Raw genomic sequence first — 26,528 nt, 5'->3', positions numbered from 1 at the left:
CAGGGTTTATCCCGCAAAGAGAAACCAGAGATAACACTCACTAGGAAATTAATAAACCTAATGCACCCCATAGCATCTAGAGCAGTGTTTTTCAAACCTCTCCTGTAACCCACAGCAAACACAGTTTTTGGGAATAACCAATGCACTTGAATCCAGATGAATGCTGTTTTTTATTGTGTATATTTATAGAATGAACATACAAGTCGCACCAAAGGCGGCCCCCCAAAGAGAGTCTCCCAACCATGCGTTCCTCTCACTGCTAAAGTCCACTAAGCCAGCGTGACAGGGTTATTTTCCTCAAGAAGTGACAGACACAGCTTGAAAAACCTGGAGCTCATCACCTTCTCCTCCCTCATCACTTCGCCTCATCACTTCACCTTAGGAACGTCTTTAAGATGAGAACACACGAGCCTCACCCGAAAGGCAGCCAAATGGTGTCAGTCATTTGCTTCCATTCACTTATGTTAGAGATGCGATTTTACAGTTCAAAACACCCCAACCTTCTCAATCCCTTGTATAATATGTTTCCAGTTACCCTGTCATAGATTGGAAGCTCATTTGGGCAGGGCCCTCCTTACCTACTATTCAAATGTATGTTAATGTTTGTTATTTTATTGTGTTTCGTCCTCCAACCCTATTTGTACTGTGTTACGGAATATGTTGGTGCAATATAAATAAAGGATAATAATGTTGGGTGGTTGCCTCAGAATCCTGGTTTGGCCGTCGGTCACAAGGAGAGGATTAAAAAACATTCCTCTAGAGCAGGGGTGCGCAAAGTTTTTGAAATGGTCCCCCCCCCGCCTTGCATCCCCAGCAGTGGTGCCCCCCCTCTCATATGACCCTGCGTGAAATGACGCAGCGGGTCATTTGACACCGTGTTGTCATTGCGACACGTCGCCGAACACCCGGCTGGCAGTAGGTAAGGGATGGTGGTACAGAGGCTTCACGCCTCCCCCGGCATTTCATTTAAATGCCTTGGGGTAGGGCACTGGGCCTCTGTAACCGCCCCCCCCCCTAGAAAATCTGACAGATCACAGATGAAGATAGAAGAAGGGGATTAAAGAAAGAAGATTTGGGTAGCTGATCTGGATCTCCATGGCAGATGGCATCGGATGCTGTTTGAGGCCTTCGCGGTATGTGAGCTTCCTGTTTCCCCGGGTATCGGAGGGCCAGCGTTTCTAATAGTAAGTAATATATTGCATGTTTGTAATTTTTTTTTTATAGGTTTTTACATTGGATGTGTTTTTTTAATTTTTTATTTTTGAACATTGGGGCTTATGCAGAGAGGAACGTTAAGGTAAAATTCGCCAGGTTAGAGGCAAAAATGTCCGCATTTAGGCAGGTAGTGGAGAGAACTTGGCGGGCCAATTTAAATTCGCCAGACGTGTGGCGAGAAGCGTGATCTCGCCAATGCGGAAACACGCACCATTCCAGTAGCTCCGATGCGCATGTACGCGCCAATCGGAGCTACTAAGTGGCGCGTTCAGTGGAAATTTTGCCCGCCAACAAAAGTTGGCTGTATTGTGGGCAAATACCGCGCGGCTTTGAATGGCGAGTTTCAGGCCAAGTGAAACTCGCCTACTTAGCTATTTCATGAACACCGCGCTACCGGAGTACCCTGCATAGCACTACAATAAATTCCAATCCTGCGGCGAATTTAAGCAGTACCTCTCTGCATAAGCCCCATTGACTGGTAATATATTAATCTGTACTTCTTTAGAGTACAGATCAATATATTATTAGGACAATATTTGGGGGGCATTTCTGGCTTTGTATTGCTGCTGTTTTTTGCTATGTTAGTTTATTATGTGAATGTAATTGTTTGGTATTCTTCAGCTTGATTGAAATAAAATGTTGGCTTTTGTTTTTGTTTTTTAATGAGTGATGTATTGTGTTTGCTAATGCGTTCAATGGTTGTTTCTGATTTTTTTATTTTATTTCTTTGCAGTTTAATGTTTCAATTATTCATTAATGTTGAATTAATTAATTGTTTTGATTAGTCACTGTTAGAATTATTTTTGCGTTGGTTTAGTAATTAATTGGTTTGATTGGTTACTGTTTGAAAGAATTCTGAGTTTGATTAATTATCTGCTTTGATTGGTTAATGGTTTAATTAATTAATTGTTGATCTTGTTATTGCTTGTAATAATTGGATTAGCTGGCTACTGTTTTTATTTAGTGAAGTGTGTTTTTTTGGAGTTTTTTAAATGTTTTATTATTGTGTGTTTGGTGCATTAATGTATTGAGATTAAGGTGCCTATTGAGTGCTATAGAGGCTTATCATGCCCATTGAGGCCCACGGTGACCCGCGAGGACCACCTGGAGGGCCATGGCGCCTGGTGAGTACCACCCGGAGACCCCCAGACCCTGGGGTACTGGTTCATTGTAGGGCCTGCGGACACCCGTCTGGACCACCGGGGACTACCGTAGGTCTGGGGTATGAATCCTGTATGTTAAAAAATAAATAATGGTTTTACATTATGGGGGGCACGGGGGGGGGTTGTTTTGATGTTTATGAAATATTGCTATGTTTATTGTGGCCTAGGAGGTGGGTTTTGGGGTTGTTGTGTGTGTATTGTTTTTATTGTGTGTAGCATCAATCCTATGCAGGAAAAAGGCCAACCTTTTTCTAATTCCCGACGTATCGCCGCTCATCGACGCATCTCCCCACCAATCTGCCACATTTTTGTGGCGTATTGATTTGGGGAGAAAATCGGCATTTTAGGGCGGCGATAGGCGGTGACACGCGAATCACGGCATCTAGAATCATGCATTTATGAACATTCTGAAAATTGTCGAAAAGTGGCTTATTGCCGCTCAGTTGGCGATTTGATTTTGTGGCGATTCAGGCCATTATCGCCCACTTATCGAGGCTTACTGAATATGAGTAGCCATTTTGGCCGATAAGTGGTCGATAAGTGCCTTATCGACGCTTACTGCATTAGACCCCTAGTGTTTTTCTGCCATGACAATAGAAAAGGAAGAAAAAAAGATGGCAGAGCACTGCGGTGAAAAATTTTTAAGGGCTGGAAGAATAGATGTAATAAAATAGTTTTTAATGTGCACAAAGCAAACATATTATGGTGAAAATAATCCTGACGCATTTCACTCCGTATCTGGCACTTTATCAAAGAGAAGATAAACCGGGTCTCTAACGTCCCCTTTGTAGTGTTTTAAACCAAAAAGTCACCGTCCAGACAAAGGGAAACGTACGTTTCAAGAGAGTCAGAAGCAACCCAGTGTGTGAAAAAGTGACATGCAGTCTAAGAGAACATATGAATATAACAATCAATTTTTTTTTTAATTTAAAAAAAAAAAAAAAGACAATTTTTACCGGTACCAATATTTTTCAACTTGTATTTTTTATTTTTCAGAACATAATAACATAAAAAGGACAAAGAAAAGGGGAAGGGTAATGGGTACAGAAAGTAAAAAGGTTAAGTTGGGTACCAATATTTTTAACGTATCCAATTAAAAGTGTGATATTTTTTGGTTGTGAAACGCTTATGGATTGCACTATACAAATACCGCATTTTTTGCTTACCGCAGCTTGATATACCTGGGCCTAAGCATCTTAAAACTTGACTAAAATGCTTGGTTGGCCCAGCCATGATAACTACATTATACTGTATATACACATATCTACACTGACATGATATGTGCGAGGGATCTCTCTTTCTCTGTTTAACAAAAAGAAAAAAAAATCAGAGTGTAAAGTGAGCACAGTAACAGCATCTACTAGTTTCAGCTTTCTAATAACACTCCAAGGGAGGATTTCTTTTACCATAACACTTCTACCGAAGGTAAAAAAAAAAAACAACATGCCATGCATTCAACAGATCTAAACATAGTTTGAATAATAATTACCTGGTCTTTATGTGTGAAGTAGTTGTAATAAAACCTTAAATCATACCACAAGGTCTTTCATAAGAATGTCATAAATGAAGATGCATTGATGTATTTTAGTGCATCTGTTCACTTCTGCAACCCATTGTCTTTTGCAAATTGCGCCGAAGCTACAATACCCTGTAGACAGCATTTACGCAAGTGATTTTGTGGCTTACATCATTAATATGCAGCGATTGTCTGTGATAGGAAGCTTACAGTACATCTGTTATGCAAATGTATGTAAATTTGCTTCACACTGACAGCTGAATTTGAATCATATCCAAAAATGATCTTTTTCCATTTTAAAGTTTGCAATATGTTCCCAAAATGCTTATCCAACAACGTAGTGAAATGATCTAACAGAAAATTATATGTTTCATCCAAAATAGAAACCAATGTTTCCTAAATAGAGACTCTTTCTTTTTATTATTTGTTTTGCATGAAATTTTAAGATGTGTAAACATTGGCTGTTACACTGTCTACGCAATAAAAAAATCCCATACAAAACATTGTATGAAGGAAAGTATTGGTAGAATTTTCTTAAAGTTTTAGATTAGTTTTACTAAATATTCAAATGCTCCAATATGATGTTTTCATGAAATAAAAATCTGAAAAGATATTGTACCAATTTTGAGAAAACTGCACGTGTAGTGGTAACAATATTTCTCTGCTTAGCTATTCATTTCTCATACTGTAATTGCCCACAACTTTTTACTACTGCACAGTGTCAGATTCGATTTCGGACTTGGCAGTGCTTTGAAATTATTTAAGATTCTAAGGGATAGATCAACAAAGCCCCCTTCATGTGGCAATAACCTAACTGAACATCACATTAATACTAACACTGTATCTTCAATGGAAAGTAACATACTGTAAGGTTAAGCCATGTTTTCTAAGGAAAAGGGTAAAGTACTAACTGTAATAGAGTTTAGTGATAATAATATGCCCATGAAATGCAAAAGTGGAGTTATATCTACTAATTAAGGTCACCGTGGGAATTTCACATTGCGTTATTTAAGTTATACCTAAACATTGTCATTCAGACACTCAAATAGTGTTGTAATAGTGTCCGGATGAGTGTAACACCACAGTTAGATATAATTTATATAACATAGTGTTATTTTCTTCTACTCTTCCCTTCCACTCTACTTCAGTGTAACAACCCTACCCCCACCCGGCTCCAGTAGATAGGGTGTACACGCAATCAGTCTCTATCTTGCACTGCAAACAGCATTTCTACCTGCTTCAGTGTAGTGTAGCTCAGCAAGTTTTACCTTTGTCTCAGGGCTTCCCCAGTGGATCAAGGCAAAAGCAGTAGTGAGGAGTAGAATAAGTAGAAAAGGGCGCCTGGAACTTTTAAAACAGGATGCTTCCTTTTATTGCTAGCAGGATCAGCATACCACACAGCATAGACAGGTCAGGTTTTCAGCATGTATCTCTTGCAGAAGTTCCCCCTTTGCCTGCAGTTCCTCCCAGGACCCAACGTAACCCTGGACAGGAGTGGAGTAGGCTCAGCCCCAGGACCCTACTTAAACCTGGCTATAGCCCTTCTCCCTGCAGCATACAGTAGGAACCTCCATGCCTGCACCAGGCACCTTGAACAGGATCTCCACAGAACTCGTTCTCTAGGGTAGGTCCCCACTTCCTATACCCAGAGGGTGTCAACCTTTTCCCTTCTCTGTCTCTGGGCAAAACATGCTGTAGCAATCTGTCACCCCGTCGGTCACATGGCCTACTAGAACTTTCCTAGCTCGGAGTCATGCCTGTAACAGGTGCTCACCACAAACAGGACAAAACCGCTAGGCTGAGGTGGGGATTTGAGTATACACCAACCTGCAGCTGGTAGACTGCATCCGGTGTGCAAATTCGTAGTCGGGTGGCCGGGTCAGGGTAGGAGATGTAGAATAGTAATGATACTCGTCGTGGTCTGGAGTTGGAGAGGTAGAATGGTCGTAGTGTATAGCTGGAGTCCAGGAGTAGAGATAGTGGTTGTCCAGGTACCAGATGAGATCGTGGATAGGAGAAGGCGGAGGTCCAGATACAAGCCGAGGTCAAGGATAGGAGAAGGCGGGGGACCATGTACAAGCCGAGGTCCAGGGTGTTAAGAAGCAAGACAGGTTAGGCAGAATGCACAAAGCAAACCAGGACAAGACAGGCTGGGTGCTTGTGGGTAGCACTTCATCTCAGGTAAGAACTACTATGCTCAGCCGATTTGCAGCAGTGATCAGTGAGCTTATAAAGGTCTGTTAGCCAATCAGCTGAAAGGCACAAGGTGATGATCATCAGGGGGTAGAGTAAGCACCGCAGGTGAAGGAGATAAAAAGGCATCCTGCTGTCAGTGTTAACTCCTTGTTGGATCACCTTGCATGACAATGGTAGCACGGCGCTTACGCACGATCCTGTCAGTGTGAGGTGCATCACCATTAGTGTCACGGGGCGGAGCCTACGGACGATCCTCACATTACCCCCCCCTTCAAAAGCGTCTTCCGGGCGCTTCAAGGATGGCTTGGAGGGATACTTCTGGTGGAAGGCCCGGACCAGTCTAGGGTCATGTAGTTAATTCCTGGAGATCCAGGAACGCTTCTCAGGGCCAAAACCCCTCTAGTGGACAAAGTACTGGAGCTTCCCTCTGGTCACCCTGGAATCCAGGATGGTCTGAACCTCAAATTCCAGTTATCCTTCTACCAGGACTGGTTCAGGAGGTGACACTGGAAAAGGAGACAAAGTATTCTTTTATAAATGGCTTAAGAAGAGAAATGTGAAATACTGAGGGAATTCTCATAGATGCTGGCAGACGGAGCCGGTAGGCCACCGGATTGACCTTTTCAATGATGGGAAATGGACCAATGTATCTAGGTGCCAATTTTGCTGTGTGTGCCTTAAGACAGATATTTTTTGTAGACAGCCATACCTTTTCACCAGGATTGTATGCTGGTGTTTCACATTGATGCCGATATTCCTGTTTCTTCTTCATAGTCGTTGCTCTTCGGAGATTCTCACAAATTATTTCCATGACTCCTGCAGTTGTTGAATCCTGCTATCTACTGTTGAAACCCTGGATCTGGATCCTGTAGCAGGAAGAGCTGAAGGGTGAAACCCATAATTGGTAAAGAATGGAGATTCCTGGACTGACTCTCTTCTCAGATTGTTGTGTGAAAATTTGGCCCAAGGCAAGAGCTCTGTACAGTTGTCCTGAGTGTCAGAAAAGAAAAGGCCCGCCAAAATTTGGAGATAAATTGTGACATCCGATACAATAACTTGGTTGACTCCATGAAGTCGGAATAGCTGTTAAATGAATATCTCTAACAATTTGAGGGCATTAGATTGTCCTTTAAGAGGAATGAAATGGTCTTGTTCCGAGAAACGGTCCACAACCACCAGGATGGTGTTCATACCTTTGGATGCTGGTAATTCCACAATGAAATCCATCGATATTTGCATCCATGGTCGATCTGGAATTGGCAGTGGTTGCAGCAAGCCTCTAGGCCTATTACATTTTTTTTGAGCACATATTGGACATGCATACCTCCTTTCGCATCCCTGGCCACCACAAAGTCCATTCCAGAAGGTCGATAGTTTTCTTGTACCTGGATGTCCAAAGATTTTGGAGCAGTGACCCCACTCCAGTACCCTCCTTTTTTATGCTGGTGCAGTCAATAGGCGTCCCTCTGGGACCTCGAGACCCTCCAGAATATTAGACTGATCTCGCATGATGTCTTCAAAGGCGTCTAACGTTGCGGTGGAGATTATACGAGATGGGGAAAGTATGGTTTTCTCTCGGGCCTCTGTTTTGTCCCTACCAGAAATTGGCGAGAAAGGGCGTCCGCCATCACATTCTTAGAACCTGGTATATAAGAAATAATACAATTGAACCGAGAGAAAAATAAGGACCACCGCGCTTGTCGCGATCCTAAACGACGAGCGCCCTCGATGTATAGAAGATTCTTGTGGTCCGTTAGGATGGTGACTGGATTGCGATACCCTTGAGCAAGTGTCTCCATTCCTCTAATGCCATTTGATGACCAAAAGTTCATGGTTGCCTACAGTACGTCATTATTTTGTTCGACTGGCGAGATTTTTTTAGAGAAAAAAGCACACGGGTGTAGCTTGGACTTCGAATCCTTCCTTTGGGACAATACTGCTCCTGCCCGAAGTCCGAAGAGTCCACCTCAAGGTGAAGTGAAGTTATTATGCAGTATGTTATCACCACTAATTGTTTACTTATATCCCATCCTGCTTAGACATCAATGTAAACATTCATTTTTTGCAAATGTCTTCAATATTTGGAGCACAATAACTGTATATTAGTGGACTCTTCCATTTCAATAATCTAATATTGTCTACTGACTGTTACTGCCACTAAAAATATATGCAAAAGAAAGCTTGGCTTCCTTTTTTTATTTTTTTAGCATGTTCTTGTATAGCACTGCTAGTTTTTATGTAGTGCTTTACAGAGACATTTTGCAGGCACAGGGCCCTGCCCGGTGGAGCTTAGAATCTATTTTTTGGTGCCTGATGCACAGAGTGATAAAGTGACTTACCCAAGGTCACAAGGACCGAACACCAGGAATTGAACCAGCTTCCCCTGCTCCAAACTCAATGCCAGTCAGTGTCATTACTCACTGAGCCACTCATCTCCTTAACTTATATTTACTGGCATATACCAGATAACGTTGATAAAAAGGCCATACAGGGCCACACGCACACAGCACTCTGCCCCACAGTAACACCACCCTGGTGGAACCCCCAAAGTACAGAGGTACCTGGGCTCTTAACTCATTAGTGTCCACAGACAGGCCCACCCAAAAAGTGTGTGTGTGGAGAAGTGCTACCCACAGTGTATGGCCATTGGTGCACGTGGTACCTGCCCTGGTCTCAGTCCAGGCCAGGACAACCCAAAGATGTTGATCCGTGGACCGCAGAATGGTCCCATGCATGGGCGAAGGCGTCCACCTCTGCATGGGGTGAACTCCCACTGGATGGGCACCAGGGATTAGATAAATGTTATTTATTAATAAAAATACACATATAAAACTGAGAGGATCCAACCCCATCTCAGCTAAAAGAGTTAAACTGCCCAGATACAGTGACCATACATATGGACTCTGAAAAATCGAAACCCTAAACAGTAAAACACACACAGTACACTAAAAAATATATATGTTTTTCTTTTCTGTCTTTCAGGGTGTCCTCCCCCCTTTTTAGGGGGGATCACCTTCTGAAGTGGGAGCATTTGGGGAGACGCTCCATGCACGTGCAGCAAAGGGATTTTCCATCTTTATTTCTGCAGCACGAGCGCTGAATATCCTTCTTTCTGCTCCCACTGGATGGTCTCACCTTTAAGAGTCTCTTAAAGTGATGGTGGTCTGGTCCCAGACCACAGGCCGCAAGTCACCGCACGGCGTTTGTCACTGTGTCCCTGACACTATGCAGCACTGGGGAAGTGTACCTACCTATGGGTGTTCCCTGCAGCACACACAACCTACAGGGAGTCGGGGCATTGATTGGACCTGGGGGGAACTCTGGCCTAGTCCAGGGGAGCACTGCTTCCTGGACACTACCTTTTTCCTCTCCGTCCTGCTCCCGACTAACGTGGTGTTCCTAGTGCGCAAAAAGTATCCTTTTCCTAGTGCCGTCTTTCCTGGAGCCCTTTTTGCTGCTGTGCCTCACATGTAGCTATCTCCCAGAGCATGCTGGGATATGTAGTTCCCCTGCAGTGCTCTTTCCATGATGGCCTCCGCATCTGTAGCCCTCTGCGCATGCGCTGGATCTCGTACATGCGTGCTGATGACCAAGATGGCCACTACACTTTGTGGACTCTCTGCACATGCGCAGTAATCCAATATTGTGGCACCCTATGCCGGCTTCCCACTGCAGAGCTCTGGCACTCCGAACTAGCTGCATGCTCCATGGACCTGGCAGGACCGCCCGCATAGCAGCCGTTGCCTCTCTCTTCCACGCACTGGAGGTAAGGGCTAGGGAGACCCGGCTACATTTAAATTAAACAGTAATGTTTAAATTAAACAGTTTGTTTTAATGTCTGTATGTGCCTAATCAGATTAATATACAAAAAAGTATAAAATATTATTGTATTCTAGTATTCATTAGTATTCTATGGAATGCATATGTGGGTCTTTGACTTTAAGGGGAGGGTGGGGGGATTGCCTTCACATTAACAAAAGTCTGAAAAAACATTTGGGAACTTAGCCACTAGTATTTCGTTTCAGGTGTTTTTATTTACTTATTGTAAGGAATCCACACCTCAGTTTACTGCTTACCTTGCCTTACAGACCTGTGCAGTCCTGGAACACTCCCCCTGGTATCAACTGCAGCTGTGCTAGCTATTGCTGCAGCCCCAGCCTGGGTTCAGTCATTAGAGCAATGCTGTCACACGCCCCTTCTGCTATTGGTTCGCTGACCTTTAAATACAGCATTCTCACAATGCTTCTCGGCCGAGCATAATCCTTCTTGGATGTTCACTGTGTTTGCCACAGCCACCTGTCTTGGCCGCCTTGTTGCTGTTTTCATGTTCATGTTCCTTGTTCCTAGTTCATGTTCCTAGTTCCTGGGGCCTGCTGCTCTCTCTCCATTGCAAAGGCCGTGTCCTGGTTCCTGTGCTAAAGTGGTGGATCTCCAGCGTAGGTTCTGCTCCGTTTCCTGAGGCCTGCTGCCCTTCCCAAAGCAGAGGCCTGTCTCTGAGCCCTGAGGTCTGTAGCTCTCTCTCCCCGCACAGGCTCGTTCTGGATTCCTGCGCTGAAGCATTGGTTTACCAGTGCTGCTTGGCGGTGTGCCCACTCCGGTCAGCCTTCTCCTTCCTGAGACCGGCGCCATGGGCCGTGGACACCACTCGTGCAAACCCCATTCCCGACCTGCAGCAATTTCGCTGAAGCAGGAAGACCTGCTTGATCTCCTGTTGCTGACTCCCTGCTGGACTACGTTTACCATGATGTCTCCAATCATGACCCTGGCTCATCCACTGACTACGCTGCTCTCTCCAGTCCTGACCCTGCTATGTACGACTACGAACTGCGCAATCCGGATCAGCCTGCGCGGTCTAAGGTCGGTGCTTATACAACCACACCTCAGCCACGCGGTCTGACCCTGGTTTGTGGCGAGCACAACCGTAACATTTATAGATACGACTGCGGCAGTGAGGTTTTGCGCATGCGCATAGTGCCAGAGGTACGGCAGACATTCTGGGAGAGGTGCGCATGCGCAATATACTCACTGGAGAGGCGACCATTACAGTAAGACTCCATAGGGGAACTACAATCCCTAGCAACCCCCAGGGCTGCTAGATCACATGGCGCGCATCAGCCAATAGGGCTGCTGATATCTCCTGCTCGAAGATAGCTACATTTGGCGCGCTTCAGGAACCATGCCAGTTGGAAGAGGGAGCAGAAGCAGAGAGGTAGTGTCCAGAGAGTTGTGCTTCCCTGGACTAGGCCAAGTTTGCCCCCTTAGACCCAAAGTAGGCCCTGGGACCCAAATATATTGTGGCTGCTTCAGGGACAGGCCCCATAGATAGGGACACTGCCCCAATTAGAATCTATAGTCACAGGGACACAGCAACCCCATGCAGTACTTGTGGCCTGTGATGTGGGCTCAGACCACCACCACAAGGCAGAGACTATTAAGGTGGGACACTCCTGCTGGAGTCCACCCCACGTAGAGGCGGACGCCATCACTGATGGCAATGGCGTGGGACCGGAAGGATTAATTTCCTCATTTGGGGCTACCAGGTGCTAGAGCACCTGGCAAGTATCAGACAGTCAAAAAGTGCACCAACTATACTCTCTTACTGTGGGCAGCACTGTCACACACACTTGGGGTGGGAGAGACAATTGGGGCTGGATACTGGACACTGGAACACTGGTACCCCCTGCACCTGAGAATTGTGTAGTTACAACATATCTGTGTACACATATGTATGGTGTAGCTGTATTACTTGCTCTGGTTATGTTGTATGTTCAGTAAACCTGTCAATATACACTGTGTGTGTTTTTATTGTATTGGGTCCTGTGAGGGGATTATCCGGCACTGCCCGGATCCTTCTCAGGTGGAGGCGCTGTCACCGGAACCAACCGGGTACACCCATTCTCCCAGCAGCGGAGGTTCAGACATCCTGTGAGTCAACAGGTAAAACGCACCACATTACACTCAGTGGCCATCTCATCTCCCAGAGTGGGGGGGGGGGGAGGGGGTAGGGGAGGGGGAAGTGCTAAAACAAATTCACTGGAATATTTTTAACACATTTTTTCTGATTACAATTTTTCTAGCTTATAATATAATATAAATATACACCCCAATTCTCTGAAAACAGTGTAAGGAAAAGCTTCTCTTGAAGGGAATATATTTTAGTTGCAATACAGTGGCAGTCATTTGAGACTTACTTTATAATCTTTTGGTGCATAATTCAGTTACATGCAGTTATGTAAAAAGTAACATACACTATTACTAGAATTTCATCTACTGTAAATCCTTGAGGACCTCGAACAGGTCAGGCTTTCTGTCTAAGCAATTTATATGCTAATAAGATCTTCACTCTAGATATTCACATCATGTTATGCAGGCAAGTTACAGAATATGGAAAAATACCCATGCAGAAGATTCCCAAGGACATGAGGTGTGTATCATAATATAGAATGTTGCATATTGCTTTAGTCACATGGGAATAATGCAGCTGTAGTGCTGTTATAGTTTCAACAATACTTCAGCCTAAGATAAATTATGCTATAATTTCTGAATAGAAGCAGCATGATGCAGGGAAATTCAATATTAGGTTATTCTATATTATAGGCTAAAGCAGTAAAATTCAGGGCATTATTGAAAACCCTGCTCTCTGATTGGTTAAAATTCCGGGCTTTATCCACAGTAATGCCCTGAATTTCAGCAGTTTGCAAAATGCAGTTTTCAATCTGTTTATTTCCAGCCAATCAGCTTTCAGAACAGCTGAGACAGGGCAGGGGATTGGTTTGAATTAAGTTAAAGCTCTGAGACATGGCAGGGGATTGGTCAAAAAGTATCAGCCACGGTTTGACTCCTCCCCCTCCCGAGCTGACTGAGATTTTCTGAGCAGATTCAGTTGAATTGGAGGGGAGGGGGGGGGGAGAGAGACTGCAAATAAGTAAGTGTGTTGTGTATAGAGGTGCAGTGTTGTGTGTGTGGATGTGTGTATGTGTGTGTGTGTGGGGGGGCGGTGTAGAGGTGCAGTGTTGTGTGTGTGTGTGTGTGGAGGGGGGGTGTAGAGGTGCAGTGTTGTGTGTAGAGCTGGGGGGAGAGTGCAAAGTTTAGTAAGTGGCTGCATTTTTTATTGTGGCTGCAGTGTGTGTGTTTTGTGCTGTTGTATGTGTAGCAGCAGTTTGTGTGAGTGTAGAGCTGATGTGTGTGTGTATATAGAGCTACTGTGTGTGTGTGTGTGTGTCAGTAGCAGTGTTTATGGGTGTAGCATGTGTGCGTAGCAGCAGAGTTTGTGTGTGTGTAGAGCTGCTGTGTGTGTAGAGCTGCTGCTTTGTGTGTAGAGGTGCTGTGTAGTGAGTGTAGAGGAGGTGCTGTGTTGTGTGTCTAGAGCTCCAATGTGTGTGTATGTGTGTAGAGGCACTGTGTTGTGGTGTGTGTGTGTGTGTGTGTGTGTGTGTGTGTGTGTGTGTGTGTGTGTGTGTGTGTGTGTGTGTGTGTGTGTGTGTGTGTGTGTGTGTGTGTGTGTGTGTGTGTGTGTGTGTGTGTGTGTGTGTGTGTAGCAGCAGTTTGTGTGTGAGCTGCTGTGTGTGTGTGTGTGTGTGTGTGTGTGTGTGTGTGTGTGTGTGTGTGTGTGTGTGTGTGTGTGCGTGTGCGTGTGCGTGTGCGTGTGTGTGTGTACACTGAGGAGGCGGCAGTGTGTGGATATAGATATCTGCAGTGTAAGAGTATATAGAGCTGGTTTCATGTATTTACCATTTTATTTTAATTAAAAAAATCTATTTAACTATACAAAAGTGTCTATTATTTATGAAATAAGCCTACATTTAGCCTATGATAGTAATAATCCCCTCAGAACAGGGCATTACTGGCCAATAATGCCCTGGCTGGGTTAAAGTCCCTCGGCTTCGCCTCGGGCCTTCAACTCTTCCAGCCAGGGCATTATTGGCCAGTAATGCCCTGTTCTTCAGGGATTATTACTTAAATACTTTCAGTAATCTATAACAGTTATTTAAACATGGTTTTATGGTTGAATTATCTTTGCATCAAACAGAAATATTGTGCATTGTGACATAAAAGAATAGATTTGACATGGTTTAACCATGTAAACCGTACACAATTCTTTTGCCTATATCGACCACATTAAATTGTAAATTGATTGTAGCTCCTGTCACCTTTTAATGAATCAGATGAGATAATGGTTTAATGTCAATGGGGTTTGTGGTGGAGTTGTGATGTCATAATAATAAGATGATATCACATGGTGTCATATGAATTCCAAAAGGTGCTACTGTATATGGACTAACATACATCTTAGCTCTGCTTCTTCCCCCGTGTTATCAACATAATTTCCTGTCTTTTCCCTCTCTCCCTCTAACACATAATTGTTATAATAAGTTGATTATAAGAACGTTTTACCTTTAAAACGTTGCAGTAAGGTGTAAAGTCATTGCAGAGAAATGGGCATAGCCTCATCAGAAAAGGCACAGTTTTATTTAGGCCACAACATATTGTGAGGTCTCCCAGGGAAGCCATATCCCCCAAAATGTATCAAAAGTTCTATTCAGCAAGCTTGTAAGATGTTCCATAAGGTTAACCACTCTCATTTTATAACTAATGTTCAAGATCCCTATTAGCCAAATGTGGCTAAAAGTGGTTTTGTGCATTCACCCCAAAAATATATACAGGTATAAAAAAAACACAAATATTACATATACATTTCAAACATAAAACCATTGATTTTCACTGTGGATACCTAGGCACTCTCAATGGGGGCTTAGATAGCCACCTTGACATTCAATGGTAATTTATAATACAAAAAAGATTAATTAACAATATTAAAAGACATTACTTACTCCATTTCATTACCTTAGTGGCTAACGGCTAAGGCATTTAAGGGGTTAACCTCCCCTGCTACCCCCCCAGGAAACCTAACCACCCACCCTGGGGAAACTACCCTCATCACCCCTCTATACGCCCATCAAAAGTACCCCCCTCCACGCAGTAATAGGCAATAGCTCTATTAGCCAAATGTGCCTAATAGGACTGCTGCCCATTGAAAAGCATAAACAAAATAGGCATTATAACACATCATAACATAATAAATACTAAACCATTCTATCCATTGATTAGCACTGTGGCTACCCAGGCCCTAGACAGGGACCTAGATAGTCACATTGCTAATCAATGAACTTGCGAAATAAATAAAAGTATTACTTTCCCTTGCCGGGACGAAGGCCATCCTCCTAATCCTGAGGGCACCCGCACATTCATCCAATAAAGGGACGATGCCCAACCATAAAAATAAAACCAATAAACAATCCTTTCCCGATGCTAATAAAAATAAAAACAGAAAAACCATACAACATAATACTTGCCCGATGGCACAAAAATAAACAAAAAATTTAAATCTGTTCAAATAGATCCAGGCCTGATGCCCTTCTTCCAATGTGATGACATCCTGGCTGAAGCTTTATGGATCCTCAACTTGACCCGAAGCAATGGATCCTCCATTGATTCCAGAGCAGCCTCCAGTGAGTAGTTCTTTTCTTCTTTTTTCTTTCTTTATTTTCTTCTTTCTTCTTCCAGATGTTGATTCTTGCTCTTCTTCCTGTCAAATGAGATGTACCAGACCTTATATATGACCTATGATGTCACATTAGATAGTCACATGGTACATCCACCAATCAAATTGGTGGATGTACCATGTGATCATCCCTCAATTTTGGTTGAGAATGACTAAGCTCTTTCTCTAAGCAGCCATCCTGATCCTGGCACGCATGTGCTAGCAGCAGTTGTACAATTTATTTTTTTGGGGAAACCCCTTATCTGTTTCATTAAGTGACCACAGCTCCATGCCGCCTTCAGTAACCTACATTATTAGTGATTGGTCTTCTCCGGTCTGTGATACTGACACACCAGCCAATACCAGCTGCTGTGTTGCCCTGACAATGGAGTGTTGACGGACGAAGTATCACTGTAACAGAGAAAGTAGGACACTAGCCTTGTGAGAGCTTCATCTAATCTGGGAAGGTATCTGCCCCCTAATGACGTAACACACATCGGATCCTTATAACCTCATACAGTGGAGTAGACAAACAGCACGTAGGTGGGAGTGGTGATCCTAAAAGACCAATCAGGACTGGGCACAGGTGTACTAGCCCCCTATGATGTCACACACAACAAGGCATTTAAATGTCCACATCGGCTGTTTGATTCAGGAATCCGGCAGTCTGATTAACCAGTTGGTTTGATTCTATGCTTTGTTAAAACATATTCTTAGACTATTTTTATATTGCCTATTGGATTTTGTTGTATTACTTTGTATACCTTATTGTGGTGATCATATTAACTCTCTGTTAGATTAGTAGTTGTATCTAATTATATCTACAATATTTCTTCTACTTAATTTGGGACTCTCTATGTATGTGCTAGAAGTACAGTAGTATTCCAGTGCCTGTAGCAGTATTTTGTGCTATATATCCCACTGTGGGATACCTATCCACAGACAGTTTTCTACTCTAATTTGTATTCACATATGTGTGTTTGGCTTATGTGGGAGCACTATTTTTTTTACAGGGAAAACGGAAGTACCTAGATTGGATTGATTCTAGGGAACGGGCCAGAAGAAGGGGCTATGAGCCGCGAAACGTTGCCCCCCCTTATTTCCCTGTTTTTTTCTCCCCCCCCCTTTTCCTCTTGTCCCTTATATAGTGTCTCCCTTGATTAATACATCCCCCCCCTTTGTTGTTGTTGTTTTTTTTGTGATCTATGGAGTTTTTGAGTTATGTTGCTGGGTCTTGCATATTTCTATTGTGATAATTAGCTTACATTATTATCTGTGTAATGCATGGATCTTTGTTCCACAGAATTTCAGCTATATCAAAATTACATTTTTCAGACAATTATTGTTGCCATCGTATTTATGTTGGAGTGCTGGGAACTCCCCCCATGTTATGTATTGTAACTTTGGAGGAATTTAGGGTTCCTCCGTGTTCCCGTGCACCATTTCTATTTTTTATCTTTTGGTATGTTTCATTTTTAGGTGCTGCTAAAAAATGTATACATTCTACATTATTAGTGTTCCACAACAAGGAGCAACAAAAGTTCTGGGAAAACCATATTTTTTGTTCTCATTTGTACTTTTATTCAGTTGTACTATGCTGTTCAATTTACTAGAGTTCTGTGGGTACATTTGCACTGTATCACAATGATAGCCATATTTGTAGTAATACATACGGTAAATATTTTCTTTTTCTATCATATTATCCAATTTTCCTTTAATGTTGTACAATGTGCTGGGAGCCTTGGGTCATCGTGTTCTATCAATATACAGCGCCTCCACCTGAGAGGGATCCTAGCACTGCAGGATAACCCCTCTTCAGGACCAATGCAGTAATGGATAAAGATACACACACACTGGTATGACTACTTAGCTTTACTAACACATATATCTATAACAAAATAACAATTCAGTCCCACATACAGTACCCACACCATATATGCACCCCGGTGAGATCCCCCAAAGTACTGAGGTGCGACCATCCGGTGTCCACAGAGCCAAGCTCACCCAAAGTATATGGAATAGCACTACCCCCTGTGTGTGGCTGTTGGTGCACGTGGGTACCTTCCTCGTCTCCGTCCAGACCAGGGTATATGGTGATGATGGAAACGCAGAATCACACAGTGATCCCACGACATGGTCTACCAGATCCTTTCTCTCCGCCTGCTGCGTCCACCTCTTGAGGGAGCTCTGATTGGAGGTGTCCCTTAAAGTCTATATTGTTCCTGTGGTCTGGTCACCGACCGCAGGACACACACACCGCTTGGCGTCCGTCCGATGGTGATACTCAATCCACTATCAGCCCTAGCATAGTGACTATGGGGAAGCGTCCCTATCTGAGGGCCTTCCCTACAGCAACCACAATCTGGAAGATACTTAGGGCCTATTTTGGGCCCGGGGAGGTGGGGGGGCAGAGAATCTGGCCTAATCCAGGAGCAATAGGAAAATACCTGGCGCTTACCTTAAGTTTAAAATACAGGGTGTGCTTACAATGTGGCAGTCAGTTAAACCACGGCTCTTTGGCAGATGCTTTGAGCCAGCATAAAGTTCCCTTCTGCTTCAACCCCAGGAAAGGGTTAATCCAGAACCCTTACAAAGATACAGAAACATACAAGCAATGGGGGAGCGTGGGATTAGAAAAGCATAGGAGAACAATAAAAGAACAATAAAATTACTGTGGTTACAACAATATTGCTGGGGGTTGGTGAAATTGCTAAATACACTTACACGGCCATGTGCAAGCGGACACGGTATATGGTTTCTTTAAACAATTCCAGTCACTCCCAACATCAGGTTATGGTGGTTCAAAGGGTTTTAAAATAAATATATGGATATATCTGTACTCACACGGCCGAGTGTGAGTCCTTGCAGGAAATTGGTAACTTTGGGGTTAAATTAACCCATCCGCATCTCCCCCCAGTGTGGACTGTTCTTCAATTGCAACCAGCATGGGGTTCTAGCCCCGGTCTTGGGCATCAGATGGGGACTCTCCCCAGTGGTGGTGATAGGGGGGGGGTAGTTGGAAAAAGTGAGGTGCGTTGTCAGTGGGGTTTAAAAAACATTTAATAGTTTATAAACAATTGATAAAAAACAGGGCTCACATACATACATAGAGGTTGGACCCCTGGCCTCCTCGTGCAGTCCAGGATACAGTATAAGCAGCCGTTTGTGCCGATCACGCGTCCGTGAGGCAGGAGAAAAAACCTTTCCTCCTTGGCTGCAATGGCTGCTTGGTCGATCCGGCTACGGGAGCCACGTTGGGCCAAATTCAGCTGGGACTTAGAGCTACGCGTTTCGCCGAGTCATCGGCTTCCTCAGGCTCATCCAGGAGCCACTGGCACACGGATACTACCTTCTCCCTTGGTGTCCCTGGTCCAACTCTCAGCAACTGTCAGCAACATTCTATCCTGCATGCTTGACTCCTTGAACCCTATTGGCTCTCCTGCCAACGTGGTATTGCAGCCCCTGAGGGTGCTAGGACTTGTAGTCCCTAGGTCTCCTCTGCGGAGCCTGCTCTTAGATGGCCACCGCTCGCGGCCGTACTGCGCATGCGCAAGACTGCTACGGTGCCTGCGTGAAGCAAACAAGATGGCGGCCCCCGCTTGCCGGTTGCGACGCAGAGCTACGGTGACCTGATCGCCACACAGCCTTGCCCTGACAGCCCACAGCCATACCGGAGCACTCCCTGCACCCATGCCAGGTCCACCTTCAGCTCTGGCAGTACTCTGGTAGATCTGCAGCCGTTCCCCCACCCCACAGACCTGAAGGTAGGGGACCTGACTGTATCTGGTTTACCCCTTTGCTTGTTTGTGATTTAAAAAAGTTATTGGGGGTCCAATTCTCCAGTGTGAACCATGAATAGGTATATTTTAGTTTTCCAAAGGGTACAGATCAGAAAACATTTAGAAGTAGAAGGGACACAAGATTATTGTAACATAATTTTAGATACATTTAAAGACATGAAAATACAATTTTTCAAAATTGTGCAAAAATGTATACAATCTGTACAATATACATTTAAACTACCTTCACGTACAAGTGAGCTTCAGATTTAAATATTGCACTTAGCTGCCTAAGCAACTACTGTATTATGAAAATAGCAGATACAAAGAATCCCAAGGCCACATCATGACCCTTCATGAGCCACATTTGGCCCATGGCCATTTGGCACCAGTTGGAGAGACCTGGTTCATGCAAATATTGCTAATTTGAACATTGAGGCAATCTTCCAAGTACTTTTTTTAATGCGGCCTCAAGTTCTTCCTTGTTTGCAGTCTTCCCAAACTTTAACAGGTGGTGCTTTAAAGAATGTGAAGATAGAGTATATGGTAAGTGCAAGACCATATACTCTATCTTCACTGCTCAATAAGGATCAAGGGAAGAACCTTTCCAGGTCAAGCAGTATATTAAATGAGGGGCCAGTATATCTCTTTTTAATTCTGGTTTCATCTTATTGCATTTCTTACCATCACTGTAGACTGTATGCACAGGTATATTTTTAGGGAGCGCCATAGTCACCAGTAATACTATTGGTGCTTTAAAGAATGCCAGACCAATTCTAAAGGGTTCAAATAAGTGTATCTAGCCTAGAGGTAGAGAGAAAAATAATTAGATTGGTTGCCATAATGTTACAATGATAATACTGAACTATAAACAGGACATTCACTATGGTCAGTGTTCTGTACATTTTATGTAGCATCAAGGCTACTGTAAAGTGTTGCTGGTTAGACATCAATACACTGAAAATACACAGAAAACAAAAAACTGAGAGTGCTTTTGGATATAATATAAATGTTAAACACTTACTCAGGAGGCATTCTGATCTAACTATTCCATGATCTTTCATGAATGCTGAAAATACACTAAATTTTGGATCATTATCCTGGAAAAGGCAGTGATCAGATAGGAAGTTCTTTGAAATGTAAGTAGTATGTAAGTAGTCCTGGACTTTTTCTTGAGATTGTGCCAACATATGAACCTTAAGTGCATGCTTTGGTCTACATTTTAAAGATTGATGGCTTCTATTCCTTAATGTCATTTCAAGGGCAACAGATGTTTCATCAGTAAAGAGAACATCAAAGGTTTTAACTTTATTAACATATTGTATCATATGATGGGGTCTGCAAAAGGAAACAATGAATTATCAAAAGCTACTGTATATACTGTAGCTGGAAGTGCGGAAACAACATGTTAAATGGAAAAAACTAAAATAGTATTTGTTTTGAGCACTCAAAAAGCACTACTGACTTTCAGTATGGCGCCAGAGGGTGAAGTCACATTCCCCTGAGCTCCTGCAGCCCCACTGCCCCTACACAAATCAGCAGCTTAAACAACCAGAACAAATTATTTAAGGCAGTAGATAAAAAACACACTGAATGATCCTCTGAACAGCAAAATACAGCCAGACTCTGCATGCTCCTGTGAGGGGGAGATACATGTGTAGGCAGTCTCTGCAGAGACATGAGGCTGAATATAACCCTCACAGTTTCAATCCAGCTGAACAGAGGGCAGAAAAGCAGGAAAAGCTCCACATCAGGACAGTCACTTGAAAAGTAAGGAGACGCATTTATTTGGAGACATTTCTCTCCAGGCAGACACAGATGCCCCCCCTCCCCCCCCAAATATCAGTGTAGCCTAGTCCCCTGGCTATCATCTTTTTTTTTGGCCCTAACAGTATAAGTCTTGTTAGACACAGGCAATGTGGGGGATAAGCTCTCTCATGGAGGCCTAGCTTGTTGTTGAAGCCTGGATACACTATTGCTGTATCTAGGGGTGGGCTTAACAACAACCGGAGAGTATTATCCCTGGGTAGGATACTGACTGGACCACATGCCATGATGTTATGCCCGTCAGTATCGGACATGCCCTGTTATGGGGCAGCGTTAAAAGCCCCTCCCCTGGGGTACAAAAGCTGACACTCCCCCACAAGTCAGGGGCTTTCTCTTCACTCCCCCTGTGGAGCAGAAGGACTTAACCTTTATCCCATCATGGGGTAAAGGAGCTGAGAAGGGACTTGCAGGGCATGAAGCCTCAAGTTCCCTGGGGTTACTACATCAGGGAATGAGCCTGCCATATCTGTATGATAGTACAAATAAAGATCCAGTTGAATACATCTTGTGTGGCTACTTGAATGGACCAGAATCCTCACTGGTTGGAGGTGCTACGCTGACCGAAGAACCATCCCTGAGAGCCTAACCTGATGCTTCCCTATAGCATCACGGAGTTCTCAGGCCTCCGTTTCACCTAACAGGTATGCACTGCACATCATGCACCAGGTAGCAGAATCTCCCTCCAGGAGAGGAGGGGGGGGGGGGGTAATGGGCTACATCAGCAAAAGCAGGTGAGAGCTGGGAGAAAGTCAGAGCACACCAAGATGGTTTCCAAGCAAATGGAGGAGCTGCATGCAGACCACAAGGAATTAGAAGTGTCTCAAGAGGCAGCAACTCCCAGGGATTAGACATGGCAGGGGATGAGTAAGGCAGGGCTACAGCAAAAGTATTAATTCCTGCTTTAAATTAACCTTATGAAAAATTGCAAAAATCCCTAGATGATCTTAAAGTGGAACTAACCCTGCAAAACACCAGGATGGGAAGTTGAATCTAGAGTGGGGGTCCTGGAGAATGTATCCTCAGAAATGCAGCAGGACTTTCAAACTCTTAAAAAAAGAAATAAAACTTTAAAAGACAAGGTGGAGGACCTGGAAAACAGGTCATGCAGAAATAATAAGTAGCACAGTTGCCCCCCCCCCCCCAATCTCACTTATGGACCAGTGCTGTGGAGATAGGCATATTACCAGGTATGTGGTGCTATTCCTGTAGGCTACAGGAGCACTGAGTCGTCTGCTAGTTGTTAATGAGACAGGAACAGGACAGGCTTAGACAGATCTCTGGGTTCTTCTTACTCAGTGTTTCAGCGCCTCCAGCTGTGATGGAACCCACGGTGTGTGGGTGTCAGTCCCCATCATTGCACTCCTTACCCCTCCTGCCCAGGAACTGCAGCAGGCAGAGGTATATTTGAACTGATTTATTATGGTGATTGCTGCAGCAGCTCTTCATGGCAGCATTGTATCTCTGAGATCCCAGGACCTCTAGATGGTGCTGCCCCAATAGTGTGGGGCTCTGGTCTTGATGGCCTCTAGGCCGCCCGGCCTAGAGTGGTCCTGCTTTCCCCTGATGGGGAAGACTGACAGCCTCCCTCTCTCCTTGGGGACCAGGATCAGACTGACTAACTTTTAGCTACTCCCGTTGTAAAACTCTGGAAGGGGTGGGCTCATGGACTGTACCCACCTCCAAGGGGCTGTACACAGGCCATGAGTCACCACCTCCCATCCTTCACTTTCAAGGGAAGCAGAAGGGGGGTCACTGGCCCCTAGATTAACCCACTACTGCCTGGAATTTAACATGACTTACATAGCAGATATACTATGTGGGGAAAGAAAGGTACAATGGGACATAACCTGTTATAAATATAAGATTAATAGGTGTCCCTGAAGAGGTGAAACCCTCTCAATTGCAGGATTTCTGCACAAAATGGCTGCCTGAATCTTTGGGACTACCACATGATCACACTAATATCAATGTGGAAAGGGCTCATAGACCTGGTCCGGTTAGGCAATCGCAAAGTTTCTGGACTTTAATGAAAAATCAACAATATTAAGAGCCTATAAGAATTCAGGTGGCCTTAATTATGAGGGGAAGAAGATCATAATCTTTCAGGACTATTCTGCTGCAGTATCAAATAAAAGACGGGAGTTCAGTAAAGTTTGCAGTATGCTATATAAGCAAAATAAAACATTTTCCCTGGGATATCCTGCCACCTTAAGAGTCTTCATAAATGGAGGTGCCAAAATATTTTCAGAAGCAGAAGCAGCAGAGCGCTTCATCCACCAGCATGCTCCAGAACTGGAGGACAGAACCTCAGAAAGGAGACGGAGATACAGCACGGAGGAAAATAGTGCAGCCAAGAAAAAAGGTTCCCCTGCAAGATCCCCACACTGCTGAGATGGGCCAGGCTGCAATGAAATAAGTATTGCACTCATAAAGGGATTAATGGGATATGTTTACAGAGAGATGGTACATGCATAAAATCATGTGAATGTTTGGAGGAAAAGGTGTTTATATAAGGATTGTTGCATTTAGCGATATTAAGTTGATAACGTTCAAAAGCAATGGAGGGGTTAATGAAAAGGAATCCAAAGTTATCCTCTAATTATAGAGGTTAATAAGGATTTTAATCAGTTAGTGTTAGGACCTGCGATATTATGGCCATGCCTTGAAAGTGGCTAGCAAGCTTACACGCTTTGGCCAAAAGGTTAACTACATTACCCTTTTTCAAAAGATATATAGGTATTTCACTGTGTTGTTTTGTCACATTGGATGTTGCTCTGGACTTCTTTGGTTCTTGTTTTATACAGTTAACCACACCCAGTAGCACTCATTTTGACATATATATATATATATATATATATATATATATATATATATATATATATATTGTGGTAATTTGGGGGGATTTCTGAGAGCTTGCTGGATATCTGTGTGTTTGTTAACTTTGTCCAGCTGATATCAGCTGTTTTGGAGGTTAGTGGCTCTTCCCACCCAGGGTTTAAGCTCACGCCGCCCCACTGTCCAGGTAAGCAGCTTTTCTTTTCATGCAGCTGGTTACGACAGTTTCAATGCCAGGACCATCCTTCCTCTAATTATAGCGGTAAATAAGGATTTTAATCAGTTAGTGTTAGGACCTGACAAATTATGTTCATGCCTTGAAAGTGGCTCGCAGGCTTACACGCTTTGGTAAATGACCCGTTTTCAAGAGATATATAGGTATTTCACTGTGTATTTTGGTCACATTGGATGTTGCCCTGTACTTCTTTATTTCTTGTTTCATACAATTAGCCACGCCCTGTAGCACTCCCTTTGACACACACACACACACACACACACACACACATATATATATATATATATATATATATGTATATATATATATATATATATATATATATATATATATATATATATATATATATATATATATACTGTATATAGTGGTAATGTTGATGTGTTTCTGAGAGCTTTCTGTGTATCTGTGTGTTTGTTAAAATGAAAGACAGCTGAAGTCTTGAAATTACTTAAACTGGAGGTGGTTTTGAGAGTCGCAGGTAGATTGTTCCATACGTGAGGTGCATGGTAAGAGAAGGAAGAGCGACCAGATTCCTTGTTGAACTACGAAGTCTGATATCAGGTTATAAATGCTGCATGTAGTAGAGGTGAGGAGCTTTTCAGATAGGCAAGTAGTTTGCCCAGAAGGTAAATGAACAGACAAGACAGCAAAATGTTACTTTGTGTCTGGACTCAAGGGGTAGCCAATCTAGTTCTTGGAGCTTTCTACAGTGGTGTGTGTTATAATTACATTGTAGTACAAAGCGGCATATTGAATTGTAGAGGGTGTCTAGTTTGCTAATGTGAGTTTGGGGAGCTATACTATATATTATATCCCCATAGTCTATCATTGGCATTAGCATCTGCTGTGCAATGCACTTTCTGACCAGTGGGTTTAGGAAGGATTTGTTGCCATAAAGTGCAACTAGTTTGGTCTAGGTTTTGAATGTCAATATGTTTGAGTGTCAATACGCAGCCCAAATGTTAAGTGGGAGTCAAGCCAAATTCCCAGATAGTTAAAACTACTGTATTGAGAGGGGCTAGAATGGTGTTAGACAAAGGAACATTAAGGGCTTTGTATCAAAGCAATTTTGGAGCAAAAAAGCTTTGTGGTAATCCATGGAGTTTTTAATTCCCATCCTATTGTATTGATTTTTTTTCTGTATATAGGAGGAGTGGTGGTACTTCTGTCTTTATTTTCACATACATACACAGTGTTTGCATGTCATCATTTTCTTATTACACCGGAAGCGTACATATTCAATTTGTGACGCACAAGGGAATATTCATCAGCAGCATAAAGTAAAATGATTAAAAAAAGTGATGTCAAATAAAAACAGTAAGGTATATAATTAAAATAAAGATCACTTGCCTTTTTTTGGCTTTTTTTTCAGTTGTAAGGTTGACTTTAGTCTCTATGAATGAGTCATGCAATGGGCAGCATAAAAGAATCTTCAAGCAGAGCTAATTGTTAGTTGTTGCTAAGATACAAAACTATAAAACTCTCTTGAGAAGAAATATCAGAGGCAAAATTGCTAGCTATGCATATAAATGATTGGGAAATCAAAATATACAGTGCTGCAGACGTGTTAAGAAGACTGGTATTATCTTGTGTTTACAATTAGAAAGCTCCAAAAAAACATTATCCTTTAAATGTCAACGTTTGCTCAGTATACTTCATATTTATCCTTTAGTTCGCCCAGCCGTTTCGATATGCAGAGGGGCTGATTTCTGGAATTTATTTGCAAACCTAATTTACTAGAGAACCTAGATGCATTCTCATCTGAGCCTGAGGAGCTTATGAGGCAAAACTAGATGAAACTGACAAATTCATATGAAGGGTAATTTGTGTTTGCTTGGGTAAAACGGTGTACACAATGTTTCTACTTAATAAAAAGTGTCAATCTTGTAGTGAGTGTTAACATTGTGAAAATAATCATAGGACCCTATCAGTAATATATTCATACGTATAAAGATCAAACGCAGAATGGTAATGTATCAACAATTCTGCAGTAAAGAGGAACCATTCCGAAGAAAAATGTCAAACATGATCTATGAAATCTTCACAAAAGCTGTGATTATTCATAAATGGCTCTTTGCTTTTGTGATTATTCAATCAATATCCGAATGTGTTATTGATATCTCCAATGCAATTAACCCTGTTGAGTGGAAACTGTTTCTTTCCATCAGTGCTGCTGACCACACATTGTTACACACAATCGTGTACTTAAATCACTTTA

This window comes from Ascaphus truei, chromosome 1, assembly GCF_040206685.1.
Source record: "Ascaphus truei isolate aAscTru1 chromosome 1, aAscTru1.hap1, whole genome shotgun sequence".
Taxonomy (NCBI): Eukaryota; Metazoa; Chordata; class Amphibia; order Anura; family Ascaphidae; genus Ascaphus; species Ascaphus truei.
Note: the sequence above shows the minus strand (reverse complement) of the source record.